Raw genomic sequence first — 15739 nt, forward strand, 5'->3', positions numbered from 1 at the left:
GAGGCCACGGGCTGGCGAAGAACAGTGAGCGTGGGCGGGGCGGGGGTAAGCTAGCTGAGTAGCGGCTCGATTGTTCTGGCCTGGCTATGGCGCCTCTCCTCCCCCCCGCCATGGCTCCCCGTGTCCCTGCTCCGCTCCTCTCAGTGAGTGAAAGTGGCCGCCGCCGCCGCCGGCCCAGCGCCCGCAGCCGCCTCAGCGCCGCCGCCATCTTGGGGTCCCAGGAGCCGCCGAGGGAGCGAGCTAGGAGCGTCCACGCCCAACGCAGTCACCGTCCCACAGCCTCAGAGAGCGAACCGCGGCTCCACCGTCGGCGGGGCGACCCCCCCCCCTTCGGACCCCGCCCGCACCCCGCCCCCCCTCCGCCGCCGCCGCGGCGGCGGGGCCCGGCGGCCCGAGGTGAGGCGACTTGACGTGGGCGGGCGAACGGAGGGGGATTTGTGTAGGCCCCGTTGCGCCCCTCTCTGCGGGCGACGACTGGGCCGCGTCTTAAAGGGGCCGTCGCCCCCGGCCCTTGGATTTGTTGGGGTTAATAGGGAGGATGGGTGTGGACACTCCCCGTAGTGTTGGGACCTCAGGGACCTGGGCCTCGTCCTTCCCCCTTTTATACCTCTAGAGGCCTGGGGTCACGCGGTGACCTCAGATAGCCGAGGAAGCCCGTGGGGCGCCCACACGTGGGGAGTGTGTTAGACCAGGTGCACGTGGGACCCGGTGGGGCGGTGTCGGGCTAACACGTGTGTGGGTTTGGGGGTGGGGTGGGTCAGGGCGGGGGCTAGGCTCGAGTGGGGACTTCGTGAGGTCTTTATCTGTCCTCTTAAACAAATGAGATCTAAGAGCTTGATAGTGTGTCAGTTTATGGGGAGCAAGTTGGGATGTGGGTGAATGGTGCGTGCTGCTTGTTGGTGTTAGGTGGGGACAGCCTAACACGTGCACATACTTAGGAGTGCGTAGGGGATACCCATTGTGTGTCCTTTTGTAGGGTGTCCAGGCTTTTGTACGGTGTCCAGGCAAGTGTCATCCTATTTTGACATTCCTTCTTGAGCTAGCTGAAGAAAACTACTACTTCCGTAATCAGCGAGGGTGGAAGCCCCCTACAGTTTAGGAGTGATAGAGCCTAAGAATGCACTCACTATTTTAGTTTGCAGCCAACTGTTCGCAAATTCTTTGATTCATACATACACTGCCTAGTTTTATGTTCGGGTACTTGTTGGTAGGAATGGGAAATGGAATTAGCAGGTTACTTGTTGGGAGGAATGGGAGAAAATTACGAGGTTGACTTTGCTAAAATCACAGGTAACAGCTTACTTTTCCAGTCAGTGACTTTCATGATTGCCTTTCCCAAGGAGGTTTTCATTCTGGTTTGCTAGTGGTGGCGTTTTATTTTCAGGCAACAGCTTTATTGCAATATAATTCACATACCAAAAGACTCAAGCTTTTTAAGTGTACACTTCTGTGATTTTTAATATATTCAGAGTTAATTGTACATCTTTCAACTCTATGTAATTCATCACCCCAAAAAGCCACCTTAGTAGTCACTACCCCATCAACCCTTCCCGTAGCCCTTAGGAGCCACTAATGTATTTTCTGTCTTTGTAGATTTGTCTATTCTGGATACTGGGTATAAAGGGAATCATACAGTATGTGTCTCTTTGTGAGTGGCTTCTTTCACTTAACATGCTCTCAATGTTCATCCATGTGGTAGCATGTATCAGGACTTTGTTCCCTTTTGCTGCCAGTAATAATCCATTCCCTTTGTGTTTTATGCTTGAAATTCTCAAGCTCTTCCTATAAATCAACAATTTGAGGTTATTAAATGTGGTAAAAGTCACATACCTTACTAGATAATAAAGTAAATTTGTGTTTTTAAGGGTTAAATTCTGTTATTTTAGTTTACTGTGTTCTTTTCCTCTTTATTTTGTTTCAGAAGAATCCAAACTAATTTTCAAAGATCCGTGTCTTTTAATAGGTAACTGTAAAGAGCACAAACGTGATTAGAAAAGCTTATGACTGATAAAAAACAGTTTTGAGTACATCAAGGTGAACATCTGATTGAGTCTAAGCAACAGACAATAAGCTATGGTGTTATGATTTCATGTAATAAGAGTTTGTCATGGTACTACCAAGGAAAGGTATCATAACAGCTTTTGACCGCTGTTGCTTGTGTAGACATGGGGCTAGAGAGGCAATAATAGACATCTTGCTGCCCTCAAGAAGATTAAAACTGGCTTCGAGGTTTAACGTGTCAATATACAAGTTCACACAAAATGTAAGTGCTGGGGTACAATGAATTTTCGAGAGTTCAGAATGGGATAGGTTTAATAGGAAATTGAATTTGTGTGGGAAAATGACGTTTTAAAGTTGGCAAGTTTTAAAGTTGAATCTTAAGCATAAACATTTTGACATGATAGGCCGTAGCATACAGAGAATGAGAAGAGTTGGTAATACTAAATACCTATTATGGGTACTAATCCTAATCTTGAGGGCTCTGGTCCCACCTAATACTATCATCTTTGGAGTTAGGATTTAAACATATGATGGTTGGGAGAGGGTCACAAACATTCAGACTATGGCTTACATTAAGTTAGAAATTCACTTATAGAAGCATTCGATTCACTTGCTAATCATGATGTGGTAGGTTTGTTAGGGTTGAAAAGATCACAAAGTATAATGCCTGGATTTAATAAATACATAAGAGAGATTTCCATATATGTTAGGTCAGAAGTAGGAGATCAGTAATTATAAATGTAATTGACAGATATTAAAAAATCATTGGGGGAGTGCCTGGCTGTTTCAGTTGGTTGAGTGTCCAACCAGCTCAGGTCATGATCTTGCGGTTGGGGGTTCAAGCCCCGTGTTGGGCTCACTCTTGTCAGCACAGAGTCCACTTTGGATCCTCTGTCCTCCACTCTCTCTCTCTCAAAAACAAATAAACATTTAAAAAAAGTAAAAGTAAATAAATCATTGGAACTAAATGCTATTCATATTTTTAAGGGACTAAAAGACTGTGAATCAACTGTGTGACGTGATTTTATAAACCTTCACTGCCCAAGGATTTGACAGCCTGCGTGACAGTCTATTGAGCAGGGTTCTTAATATTTTTTATGTGCCCTGGACCCCTTTGCAGTCTAAAAAAACCTGTGAACACCTTCTCAGAATATGACATTTAAATGTATAAAATATAGTTCATGTATTTATGATGTAAGAAATACGCTTTTTATTACTGAAACAAATAGTAAAAGTTGGGGTGTGCTGCTTACATTCAGAAATGAAAGAAATGCTATTTTCAGTTACATTTTAGCAAAAATAAGAATGTGAATTTTTCCCCATCCAAGTTTATGGACCCTAGTTTAAGAAAGCCTTTGTCTTAGAGAGGCCTGGATGCATAGATAAGTGGTTTCCATAACAAGAAGTAGGATGCGGACTCTTAAATTCATATTCTCAAGAACATGACTTCTTATGGGAAAAGCAAGTGATAGTTTAGCTAAGGGGAAACCTGGTAATGTGATGGAAAGACATTGTTTTTAGACTAAAAGATTTGGGTTTGAGTCCCACTTAACCACTGGGTAAGCTACTCAACATTTTTGAGTTTCAGTTCTCCTTATCTGTAAAATGGGAATAATAATTTTCACTTCTGAGATTAAATGACATGTTAACTGTAAGACAGCATATTGATGAATGTTGGTTTATTTTTGTCTGTGAGGAAATACGCCAAAAGCTATGACATATATTTATTCAAAAAAATTTTTTAATGTTTATTTATTTTTGAGAGAGAGAGCATATGCACCAGTGGGGGAGGGACAAAGAGAGAGGGAGACACAGTCCTAAGCAGGCTTCAGTCTCTGAGGTATCAGCACAGAGCCTGATGCGGGACTGGAACTCACGAACTGTGAGATCATGACCTGAGCCGAAATTGGACTCTTAACCCACTGAGCCACCCAGGTGCCCCATACATTCATTTAAAAAAATTTTTTTTTCAGTTTATTTATTTTGAGAGAGAGTGAGCATGAGCACAAACACGGGAGGGACAGAGAGAAAGAGAGAGAATCCCAAGCAGGCTCCTCCATGCTGTCAGTGTGGAGCCTGACTTGGGGCTTGAATCCACGAACTGTGATACTGTGACCTGAGCCAAAATCAAGAGTCGGACACTCAACTGACTGAACCACCCTGGCTTCCCTATGATCCCCTATGATACACATTTAGCTTTGATTTGGGAGAAAGGAAACTATGTAGTAGGAACAACCTGTATGGTATATGGGATTGTCTCTGCTTATTCAAGTATAGAGTCATCTTTTGATAATGGTACTAAGGATATTCTTGTAAAAGAACAAATAAGGTACCTTTGGGTTTGTATGTGACAGCTAGCTCTTTTGTGTAAGAGGTTAGTAGCTAAGTAGAATAAACAGGATAAATCTTTCACAGTTTTGTGCAAGAACAGAGAAATGGCTAGTAAACATCAATATGGTAAAAAGGATGTTCAGGTGCTCAGTTTATTCCTGAGAATGTTGCCTGAGTGTTGTCAGAAAGGCCGACAAAATGTTAGTCATTCCCTGGAAAGACATGAAAAAATAAACGGACTGTGTTATCTTGGTACAAAACCACAGTTACGTCTACTCTTAGACTATAGAATGGATTTCAATTGCTGCACTTCAAGAAATAATAAATTAAGGGGTGCCTAACTGGCCCAGTTGGAGGAACATGTGATTCTTGATCTCAGGGTCGTGAGTTCAAGTCCCACATTGGGTTTAGAGATTACTGAAAAATAAAATGTCAAAATAAACAGGAGGGAAGTTTCCAGAAAATGGCAGTATAAATGATGAAGGCAATGGTAGGGCTTACATGTGAAGATAAAGAAATTTGACTCCATATTGAAATGATGAAGACTGGGATGGACTATGATTAAATTGAATTAGATAAAAACATGCATTATAATCCTGGAAAATTAGAATCAGTTTGAAGGATGAATATTGTTTGACAGGTGTATAATGAGTGGTTTGTTTATGAAACTTACTAGCAAGGAAGATGGTTAAGGTTCAAGAACAAACCAGACACAATGTTATGGTTATAAAGCCAGAGACTTTTATGATCCAGTCCTAGTTCATTTCAGGTCAGCAAGCCATTTGATGATGCTTGTACCTAATGGTTTATGTAACTCCTTATTTTGTTCATTAGATAAATATTCATTGAACACCTAATGAGTGCTTTTTGATTTTCCCAACAATTTGTTGAGCATCTGCCACACTCAAGGGACTGTGGTAGATTCTGGGGATGTACAAGAGAATTAATCCACTTGTATGTATATGTGTGGAGAGCACAGAGGGGCTCTGCAAAGATAAACACAGGGTTATGCAAACTCTAGGTGCCATGGGTAAGTATAAACCTAAATATTTCTTTTGAGTTGTTGATAGGAATTAGTAGTAGTTTTTTTGTCTTTTTTTAAAAAAAAATACATTCTTTTCATATGTTTAAAGGCCCTGTTCTACCTTGTTAACAGAAGCGTTGTAATCCAGTGGCAGTATATTATACCGAGCCCCTTCTAGATCCTAGAGCCAGATAACCTGAGTTCGAATTTTAACTCTCTTATTAACTGTATGATCTCTGGAAAGCTATTTAAGCCTCACTGTCTTCATCTGTTAAATTAGGAGAGTAATAGTACCTGCTTCATAGAGGGTAATTGTGAGAAATAAATGAGTAAATTGCTTAGAATGGTCTCTGGCACATAGTTTCTCCACAAATGTTAGCTGTAATTACAAGTAACATTCTTTTTTGACAGTTTAATTAGCTTAATCTAAAATTTTAGTTTGTAAAGTGTTGAAATCAGAACTTTTTTGAGTAGGAAGAGTCTCAAATCTTTTTTAAGATAAGGCAGGGAAAAAATACACCAATAAAGAAAATAGTTACAATGCATTAACCTTTGTGTTTATGTAATGAATACCACTAGATGTCAATATTTAAGATAACTCAGAGATGTGGTATTTTGCAACATGACATATTTTAGTTCAGGGTCTAAAATATTTCTGTCCTGCATGTTATTCTAATGTTAGTAATAGTTTGCCTTTTTTAGAATCATTCTTAGAATATAACAGAAGACCAGGCTCTGGGGTAGGGCTCAGGAAAGTTTTTCTGTAAAGGGTCAAATAAATCATATGCTTTGCTGGTCATACCTTCTCTGTTGGAGCTGTTCAACTCTGCCCTTCATTTATGGGCACTGACATTTTAATTTCATAGAATTTTCATGTGTCATGAAATAATGATTTTCTTCCCTCACTTATTTAAAAATGTAAAAAACATTCTTATCTATCAGGAATAAGAAAAGGGCAGTGGGCTGGATTTGATATGCAAGCCATACTGTCCTGACTCCTGCTCCAGAGTCTTTACAACTCTGGCTAGGAGATCTTGTGCAAGTTAGTATAAAGCCTAATGCCATCTATTAAATGGGGATAATAATAGTATCTACTTGATATGGTTCTTAGAAATAAATAAGATAACCTGTTAAGTGCTTAGCACCATCCTTGACACATAGTGTTAATAAATGTTATATATTATTACTTTTTATTAAAAAACTTTTTAAATTTTTATTTATTTTTGAGATAGAGATAGCGTGTGAGTGGGGAGGGGCAGAGAGAGACAGCGTGTGAGTGGGGAGGGGCAGAGAGAGAGAGGGAGACACAGAATCCGAAGCAGCTCCAGGCTCTGAGCTGTCAGCACAGAGCCTGATGCGGGGCTCGAACCCGAAACCACAAGATCATGACCTGAGCTGAAGTTGGACGCTTAACCCGACTGAGCCACCCAGGTGCCCCTATAAATGTTATATATTATTATCATCTCAGTGAACTCTTCATTTTATAATGAAGCTGTTGGAACCTTGAGGGGATAGCTGATAGTCCTAAAGTCTATCTGTGGCTTGTTGATAGCATTAAACTTACAGTTTTTGACTTCAGCTTCTCTGCCCAACCATGCTGCTTCCTTAGAAGATTGTAGTACTTTGTAATTTATTTTTAAAGTAGGCTCCATATCCTGTGTGGGGCTTGAACTCACTACCCTGACAGCAGGTGCATATTCTGACTAAGCCAGCCAGGTGCCCCGGTAGTTAAAGTGCTGCTTGATAAAACTATTATTTTGGATACTGTAATGGTGGATACATGACATTATGCATTTTTCAAATCCCATAGGGCTTTACAGCGCAAAGTAAACTTTAATGTGTACAAATAAAACAAAAATCATTTTGGAGGTAGAGAGATCCCAGGAAGGAGTGCAGACTGTGACAAGAGAATTTAATTGTGTTTGAAATATATGAAACAGCCTCACTGAAAATGGAAGGGAGGTGCTGACCTAAGTAAACTTGGAAGTGAGTGGAATCTAAGACAAAAGGAATTGCACATAAGCACTGTAGTCTAATTGATAAAAGTTGTATCCCATGAAGGTGCAGGTTAATTCTGATACTGATATACATGTATATTGCAATTGAACAATTAACTAAATGGATGGCAAGAGACAGGTTTCTTCTCACTGTTAGAGTGTGAATTTACAGATAAGCAAGGGACGGAGGCTAGAATGATTCATGTGGTAATAGATTGGAGTTGGGGACATCAGCATGAACTCATATTTTTAGCTTAACACAGATGGTTACATATTGTAATAGTCATGTATGTGTATGTATACATGCTTGGATTTATACCCACATATATTTCTGTGCTGTGTCCGCTGAGAAGGTTGAAGGAAACCCAGTAGCAACACCTAGTACCTAGATCTTCATTTCCAATACCATTTTTTTAAAAAGTTTATTTTTGAGGGAGAGGGAGAGAGAGAGAGAGAGAGAGAGAGGGAACGAGAACAAGTGGGGGAAGGGCAGAGAGAGGAAAACAGGATCTGAAGCAGGTTCTGTGCTGACAACAGACAGGAGCTTAAACTCTTGAACCATGAGATCATAACCTGAGCTGAAGTTGGATGCTTAACTGACTGAGCCAACTAGGTGCCCCGAAATTTTAATTGGTATTTTAATTGGAATTGCATTGACTCCATAGATCAATTGTGAATAATGTCGTTATTTAATACAAGGAACAAGAGCTCCTTGGAGAAATGACTGATTATAGGACTGGGCAGGAAATATACAAGATGAGCCTGGAACATCTTGTAGTGCCAGAAAGTAGGGAAGTACTCTAACACCCATCACCACAACAACACAATTGCATGATAAGGATAAGTCAGAGGAGCACGGGAGCCTGCTGAGAACTCTCAATGGCCAAAACTGGTACGATTTGAGCAGCAAAGTAAACAAAGCAGCATTGGATTATAACTCATAATATAAAATCAATATTTCCAAGTCTGTAATGTTGTAACTAAATGAATAAATGAATATCCTGCTTTTAGAATACTCCATTAACATATTTTTATGCCCCAGGAGCCTCTGGTTTGCTTGAGGTCCTTGCGACAATACTGGAGTTTAAGTATGTGAGACTTTGGAGTCAGACTTCTTGGATTTCAGACCTGGCTCTGCCACTTCTGGCTGTGTAAAATGGAAGTTATAATAGTGCCTGTGTCATAAAAGGATTAAATGAATTCATGCAAATATAAAGTGCATGTATGTATAAAATATTTGGCACATAGCTCTCAAAAGAATGTGTATATAGTCTCTTTGTTACAGTAGTATTTGATACAAGGTCAGAAAATTTGGAATCTCATTTGGAATTGTTTGTAATTAAGTCTCCCTTCCCACCCCCCCAGGCTTCTGTTGAAGAGAGGAAAAAGTCTAACTTCAATTTAACAAGTGTTTTATTGAGCACATAGTTTGATGTAAACATACCTACCTTGTTCTAATTGACTGTAGACTGTATAGTGACTGTGTATACTGTATAATGACTGTATAATGAAGAGAGTGAGAGTAAATGTATTTAGTGTTAATGAAATCATTACACACCTAAGTGACTTAAATGTTTAACGGTTGAAAAGCAAGATTAATTTATAATTTAGTATATAGTTCAACTCGTGCTTATTTACAGATGTTTGTCCCTAAGATGAATTACCCGAACTTAGGTTTCTCAGGTTTCTTTGGAGAACATAGCTCCACAGAATTTCTCTGTTAGTGTGTCACTTCCAAAATGAAAATTGACTTTTAGTATAAGAAAACTAAATATTGTGAATTTTGGAAATATTGGCTGTTTATGGACGATGTCTCTTAAAAAAAATTTTTTTTTTTTTACGTTTATTTGTTTTTGAGAGACAGAGCACAAGCTAGGGAGGGGCAGAGAGAGAGGGAGACACAGAATCCAAAGCAGGCTCCAGGCTCCAGGCTCTGAGCTGTCAGCACAGAGCCCGACATGGGCCTCGAACTCACAAACTGTGAGATCATGACCTGAGCCAAAGTCAGACGCTCAACCGACTGAGCTACCCAGGCACCCCTGGATGTCTTTTACTTTTTATTCTCAATAATGACTTTTTACCATCTCTCCTATGATAATGAAGAATTAACTGTATGGAATTGATAGCTAAATTTTCCCAGCACTTTGTGAGGGATCCCTCTTTTTCACGAGTAACTATTAAGCTAATGCTGTCTTCCCTTTGCTGAGGAACGAACTGAGTTTGTTAAGATTTCTGGGTTGTCGATCTCTGTCCTTTAATTTCTCTCATATGGAAGCATCTTTTTTCTCATCTATGTCATTTCTGGAATAGGTAAGTGTCTTCATGAATCTAACTGTAAAAGTTGTTGAAATCACTGGTTCTTCAGTAAGATCTCTTCAGTTTTGTTTTCAAAAAAATTGTTTTTGAGTTTATTTATTTTGGGGGGGAGGGGCAGAGAATGAGAGAGGGAGGGAGAGAATCCCAAGCAGGCTTTGTGCTGTTAGCATAGAGCCTGACACAGGGCTCGAACACATGAACTGTCAGATCATGATCTGAGCTGAAATCAAGAGTCGGACATTCAACTGACTAAGCCACCCAGGTGCCCCTGTTTTCAAATTTTTAATGTGATGAATGTTATTAGTTCAGATTGGGTGTTTTTCACTAGAAGAAAAAAAGAATGGGACTCCTGAGGGACTCAGTCAGTTAAGCATCTGACTTCAGCTCAGTTCATGATCTCATAGTTCCTGAGTTTGAGCTCTGTATTGGGCTCTCTGCTGTCAGCGTGGAGCGTGCTTTGGATCCTCTCTCTCTTTATCTCTCTCTCAAAATAAACATTAGAAAAAAAAAATTTTTTTTTTAATGTTTTATTTACTTTTTTTAAGACAGAGAGAGACAGAGCATGTTTAGGGGTGGGGCAGAGAGAGAATGAGACACAGAATCGGAATAGGCTCCAGTCTCTGAGCTGTCAGCGCAGAGCCCGATGCGGGGCTCAAACTCACAAACCGTGAGATCATGACCTGAGCTGAAGTGGGACACTCAACCGACTGAGCCACCCAGGCACCCCAGAAAAAAAATTTTTAAGTTACCATGTGGAAAGGTCCATTCGATACCTCAGGAAACATTTCCTCCCTTTTGGATTTTTTGATTTAGTAATATATAAACCCTAAATGCTTAATAAGTGGGGGTTGAGCTTGTTTGACTAAAGATTCTATTATTTATACTATGGAACTCCATAGAGGCAGTTGCAGTAATAGGCGTTTTTTTTTTTTTTTTTTTTTTTCCATTCTGATAAGGTGTTTATTCCCTATCTTGGTGAAGATACTCTTCTAGGAAGTTGAAATCATACTTTTCTAGAAGAAATCAAATGCATTTTAAATTTTTTATTTTTGGTAACATACTTCATTTTGGCATAATAGTAGTCCAATTTCATTAATGAAGAACACTAGGAAAGGGAAAATGTGGGTAAGCATTTTTTCTTACACTAGACCTGTGGGGTAGGCCAAAATATTTTCTCTTTGTCTTTTTAGAGATTTATGAAAGGTCTTTCCTTTTTTGGCCAGGGGTTTTTCATTCTATTTAAAATGGAGGTGTTGGGCGCTTGGGTGGCTCAGTCAGTTGACTGACTCTTGATTTCGACTCAGGTCATGATCCTAGGGTTGTGGGATCAAGCCCCACGTTTTCTCTGTGCTGAGTGTGGAGCCTGCTTATGATTCTCTCCCTCCCTCTGCCCCTCACCCTGCTCATGCTCTCTCCCTCTTTACAAAAAAAGTTTAAAATGCAGGTGTTAATTATTTCTGAAACTTTGTGCTTTGGGTAAACTCTGGGCTTGTTAAATTGCTAGACTGTTCTCAGGCTCTTGCAGTGATCCCTTTGAGCAGATTGTTTCTGGCCTGCTTGTAGAGGGCTCTGTCTGCCTCTGTTCCTTGAGGACAAGTCTTCTCATTCATTTTCTGGTATATGATAACCTCTTAGTGAATATTTGATGGTCTGAAAGGAAAGTTTTGGTTCAACTAGAATTTTATTTAAAAGATTGCTCTGTGATTGATTTACTTCTCATCTACCATGTGTTAGGGTGACTAAAAATTTATTGTTCAAAGGTGGATACTTGTGAAAGTGAAAGGAGAGGGATTATTAGTAATTTTGCTTAGGGACAAACAGTAGGCATGAACTTCTGTCTTGGGCAAACCAGCTGGGAGGTATGGTCACCCAAATCACGAGGCTTCTTTGTTTTTCTTATAGCAGTCTGGTGGTAAAGAGTTGGGAATTTGGTGTTAACCAATAATAGATCTGAGTTCTTATTCTAGCTTGGGCAAATTACTTGGCTTAACTAAAATGAGAATAAGTTTTGGGGAGTGTGAGTGGCTCAGTTGATTAAGCGTCTACTTTGGCTCAGGTCATGATCTCTTGGGTTGTGGGTTTGAGGCCGGAGTTGGGCTCTGTGCTGACAGTGTGGAGGCTGCTTGGGATTCTCTCTCTTCCTCTCTCTCTGCCCCTCCCCCACTCACACTTTGTGTCAAAAATGAACTTAAAAAGTAAAAAAATATTAAAATGAGAGTAAGATTTTAATTACTGTGAGGATTAAATGGGCTAGTATTAGGAAAGCATCTGAGACAGAAAAGCCCCCCATGCTAGTGTGCTCTTATTCAGTGTAGGTCCCTCGTCCTCTCTTCCCATCATTCTGTAACTAGAGTTTTTGCTTTCAACTGAGGCTGGTTTTGAGAGTTTTTTTGTTTGTTTGTTTGTTTTATATAAATGTTTATTTTTGAGACAGAGACAGAGCATGAACAGGGTTGGGTCAGAGAGAGAGAGGGAGACACAGAATCTGAAGCAGACTCCAGGCTCTGAGCTGTCAGCACAGAGCCGGACGCGGGTCTGGAACTCAGGGACCGTGAGATCATGACCTGAGCCGAAGTCCAACGCTCAACTGACTGAGCCACCCGGGCTCTCCAAGAGCTTTTTTAATGGTTACGATTAACTGGAACATTTCACTGAAACATTTTAGTGAATGCAGAAATGTTTTTCAGTTGAGCCATTGAGCTTATTTTTTGTTGAATTGTATAATATGGTGGGCAGGAAATGACTACCCTACAAAACCAGATTACTCTTTCTCAAAATGTTCATGAAAAACTTTTTTTTACCAATTATTTTTTTGCAGAATTGCTGAAAGATATTTTAATAGTTTTGATTTAGCACAATAGTCACTTGGAACCTTTATTTCAGCTTAATGGATTGATACAAATTTTACTGGATAGGTAAAAAATGATTTAAATGAGAATTTCATTCAGTTTCTTATCAATATTTATCCTGTGCAGACTTATGTTTTCTCTTTTGGTATTTGAATTATTTCCCCTCCTGTATTTCTTGATATTTTGCTAACTTTGTCAATTTTACTTGTTTGTGGCTTTTAAAAAAGGAAACCAAAGAGGAGCAGTTTTCATAGACTTTGTGCATTAGTACAGGCATCCACACATTTTAACTCTAAAAACTCAGTAATAAAATGGCAAGTAACCTAAATTAAAAAAAATTTTTTAAATGCTTATTTATTTTTGAGAGAGAGACAAAGCACAGGCAGGGGAGGGGCAGAGAGAGTGGAAGACACAGAATCAGAAGCAGGCTTCAGGCTCTGAGCTGTCAGCACAGAGCCTGCTGCGAGGCTCGAACACACAAGCCTTGAGATCATGACCTGAGCTGAAGTCAGACGCTCAACCAGCTGAGTCACCACACCCCAACAAGTAACCCAATTTAAGCGTGGAGCCTGTTTAAGATTCTCTGTCTCTCTCTCTGCCCCTCTCCCACACTCTCTCTAAAATTAAAAAAAAAATCTTTGTCACCTTGGAGTAGGTAAAAATTTCTTAGGAAACAAAAAGCACTAACCATAAAAGAAAATATTGATAAAGTGACTTCATGAAAATTAAAAACTTCTAAAATTGTTAATCATTCCTTGGTTTTATTGTTTATCAGTTTACAAGAATATTAAAAAAAAATCAGTCTGTAGAAGGCATTGCAAATACTGTAATATGTAATCAGGCTTAAGGGCCCCATTTGCAACTCCATGCCAAATAAAAATACAAATTCCCTCTCACACAAATGTCATAACCTTAATCAGGATTCTCATGGAAGTCTGAGAAGTTCCAAGCCCATCCAGAATTACTCCAAAAGATCCTAGTACATGTTCTCTTTTACAGTCAGTTAGGATCCAATTTCTAGCCATGTCCCTTAAAAGTATTTTTTTGTGCTCCTCCAGTCCCAGTCTAAGGTAGATACTAAAAGCTCCCATAACATATGCTGTGCTTAACTAGTATCCCTTACTGATAAAATAAACAAGAATGTCTTTCCTAACTCTCTAGTATTTTATGGGAAGCAACAATTTAATATATTCTAAAAGGAGCAAACTAAGTAATCCCCATTTCTCTTAGTTGGTTATGTCTCATTGTGACTGTTCTTAACCCTAGATCTTTCTACATTATCTTCTCATTTGTTTGGTAAGTAAGGAATCATATGCAATACCAGAAGCAGCTGGAAGTCTTAGGACCAGAATAGTTCCCGCTGGTTCACAGTGTGGATGCCTGTACTAATGCACAGAGTCTATGAAAATACGTATTTGGGATATCACTCCCTCAGCTGATACATGATTTGGAAATCTTTTCTCCCATTTGTGGGTTTTCAGTTTCTTAATAGTTTTGTTTATAGCACTAAAGTTAATTTTGATGAAATCCCGTTTATCTTTTTTTCCTTTTGTTGCTTTTGCTATTGTAGAATATCTAAGAAACCATTACCTCATTCAGGGTTATGAAGATTTATCCCTATGTTTTCCTTCTGTGATCTCTCCCGGGTTAATTTTTGTGTGTAAAGAGATCCAAATTCATTTTTGTGCATGTGACTTTTCTAATCATAGCACCATTTGTTGAAAAGGCTGTTGTTTTCCCATTGAATTATCCTGACAGCCTTGTTTGTAATCAGTTAACTCTTAATGTAAGGGTTTATTTCTGGACTCTGAATTCTGTTGCATTGATCTGTATGTCTAGCCTTATGTCATACCACAAATCTTACTATTGCAGCTATGTAGTAAGTTTTGAAATTGGGAATATGAGCCCTCCAGCTTTGTTCTTTATTGTCAAAATTGTTTTGACTATCTTAGGTCCCTTGTATTTCCATATGAATTTTAGGATCAGCTTATCTATTTCTGCAAAAGAGCCAGCTTGGATTTTGATAGGTGTTATATTTAATCTAGATACATTACCATCTTCAAAATATCAAATCGTTTGATCCAAGAACCATGGGATATCTTTTCATTTATGTAGTTCTTTAATTTTTTTCAATAATGTCTTGTTTTCAGTATATATATAAGTCTTGTAGTTCTTTGGTTGAATTTATTCCAAAGTATTTTGGCTTTTTTGTTTTGCTTTTTTTTTGTTTGTTTTAGTATTTTTAAAGATTTTATTTTTAAGTAATCTCTACAATCAACATTGGGCTCAAACTCACAACCTTGAGATCAAGAGTTGGATGCTTTACTGTCCAAGCCAACCAGGCACTCTTGTATTTTGTTCTTTTTGATGCTGTTGTAAATAGAATTATTTTCTTTATTTTATTTTCAAATTGTTGAATGCTAGTATATAGAAATATTATTGATTTTTGTATATTGATCTTGTACATTATACGATTACTGAGCTTGTTATAATAATATTTTAGTGCATTTCTTAGGATTATCTATTTAGATAAGATCAGGTCATCTATAAATTTTTTTAATGTTTATTTTATTTTTGAAAGATAGAGAGAGAACATGAGTAGGGTAGGGATAGAGAGAGAGGGAGACACAGAATCCGAAGCAGGCTCCAGGCTGAGCTGTCAGCAGAGTCCGATGTGGGGCCCGAACCCACAAACTGTGAGATCATGATCTTTGCTGAAGTGGGAAGCCCAAGTGACTGAGTCACCCAGGTGCCCCCAGGTCATCTATAAATAATAGTTTTGCTTCTTTCCAGGCTGGATGCTATTTGTTTTGTTTTGTTTTCCTAATTGCTCTGGGTAGAACTTTTAAGTAGAATTTTATTTATTTATTTAATTTGATTTTTACTTTATTAAAAATATTTTTTAATGTTTTATTTATTTTTGAGAGGCAGATACAGAGCCCAAATGGGGAAGGGGCAGAGAGAGGTAGACACCGAATCTGAAGCAGGCTGCAGGCTCCGAGCTGTCAGCACAGAGCCTGATGAGGGGCTTGAACCCACGAACTGTAAGATCACGACCTGAGCTGAAGTCGGATGCTTAACTGACTGAGCCACCCAGGCACCCCTAATTTTATTTTTAAGTACAGTTTTGAATATGAGTTGTGAGAGTAGGCAATCTTGTCTTATTCCTGATTTTAAGGGAGATAGCATTCTTTCACATTAGAATGATGTGAGCGTTTTGT

General features: G+C 39.2%; 1 protein-coding gene across 2 annotated transcripts in view; it reads left to right on the forward strand.

Moving 5' to 3' along the window:
- Positions 1-349: 349 nt before the first annotated feature.
- INO80 (INO80 complex ATPase subunit) overlaps positions 350-15739 on the forward strand; it is a 135726-nt gene continuing 120336 nt past the window's right edge. Inside the window, exon 1 of one of the 2 annotated variants that reach the window (XM_042942375.1) lies at positions 350-396. The gene's annotated coding sequence lies outside the window, so the exon portion shown is untranslated. The remainder of the gene's footprint in view (positions 397-15739) is intronic. The other variant, XM_042942374.1, reaches the window with a different exon arrangement.

Source organism: Panthera leo, chromosome B3, assembly GCF_018350215.1.
Source record: "Panthera leo isolate Ple1 chromosome B3, P.leo_Ple1_pat1.1, whole genome shotgun sequence".
NCBI classification, from domain to species: Eukaryota; Metazoa; Chordata; class Mammalia; order Carnivora; family Felidae; genus Panthera; species Panthera leo.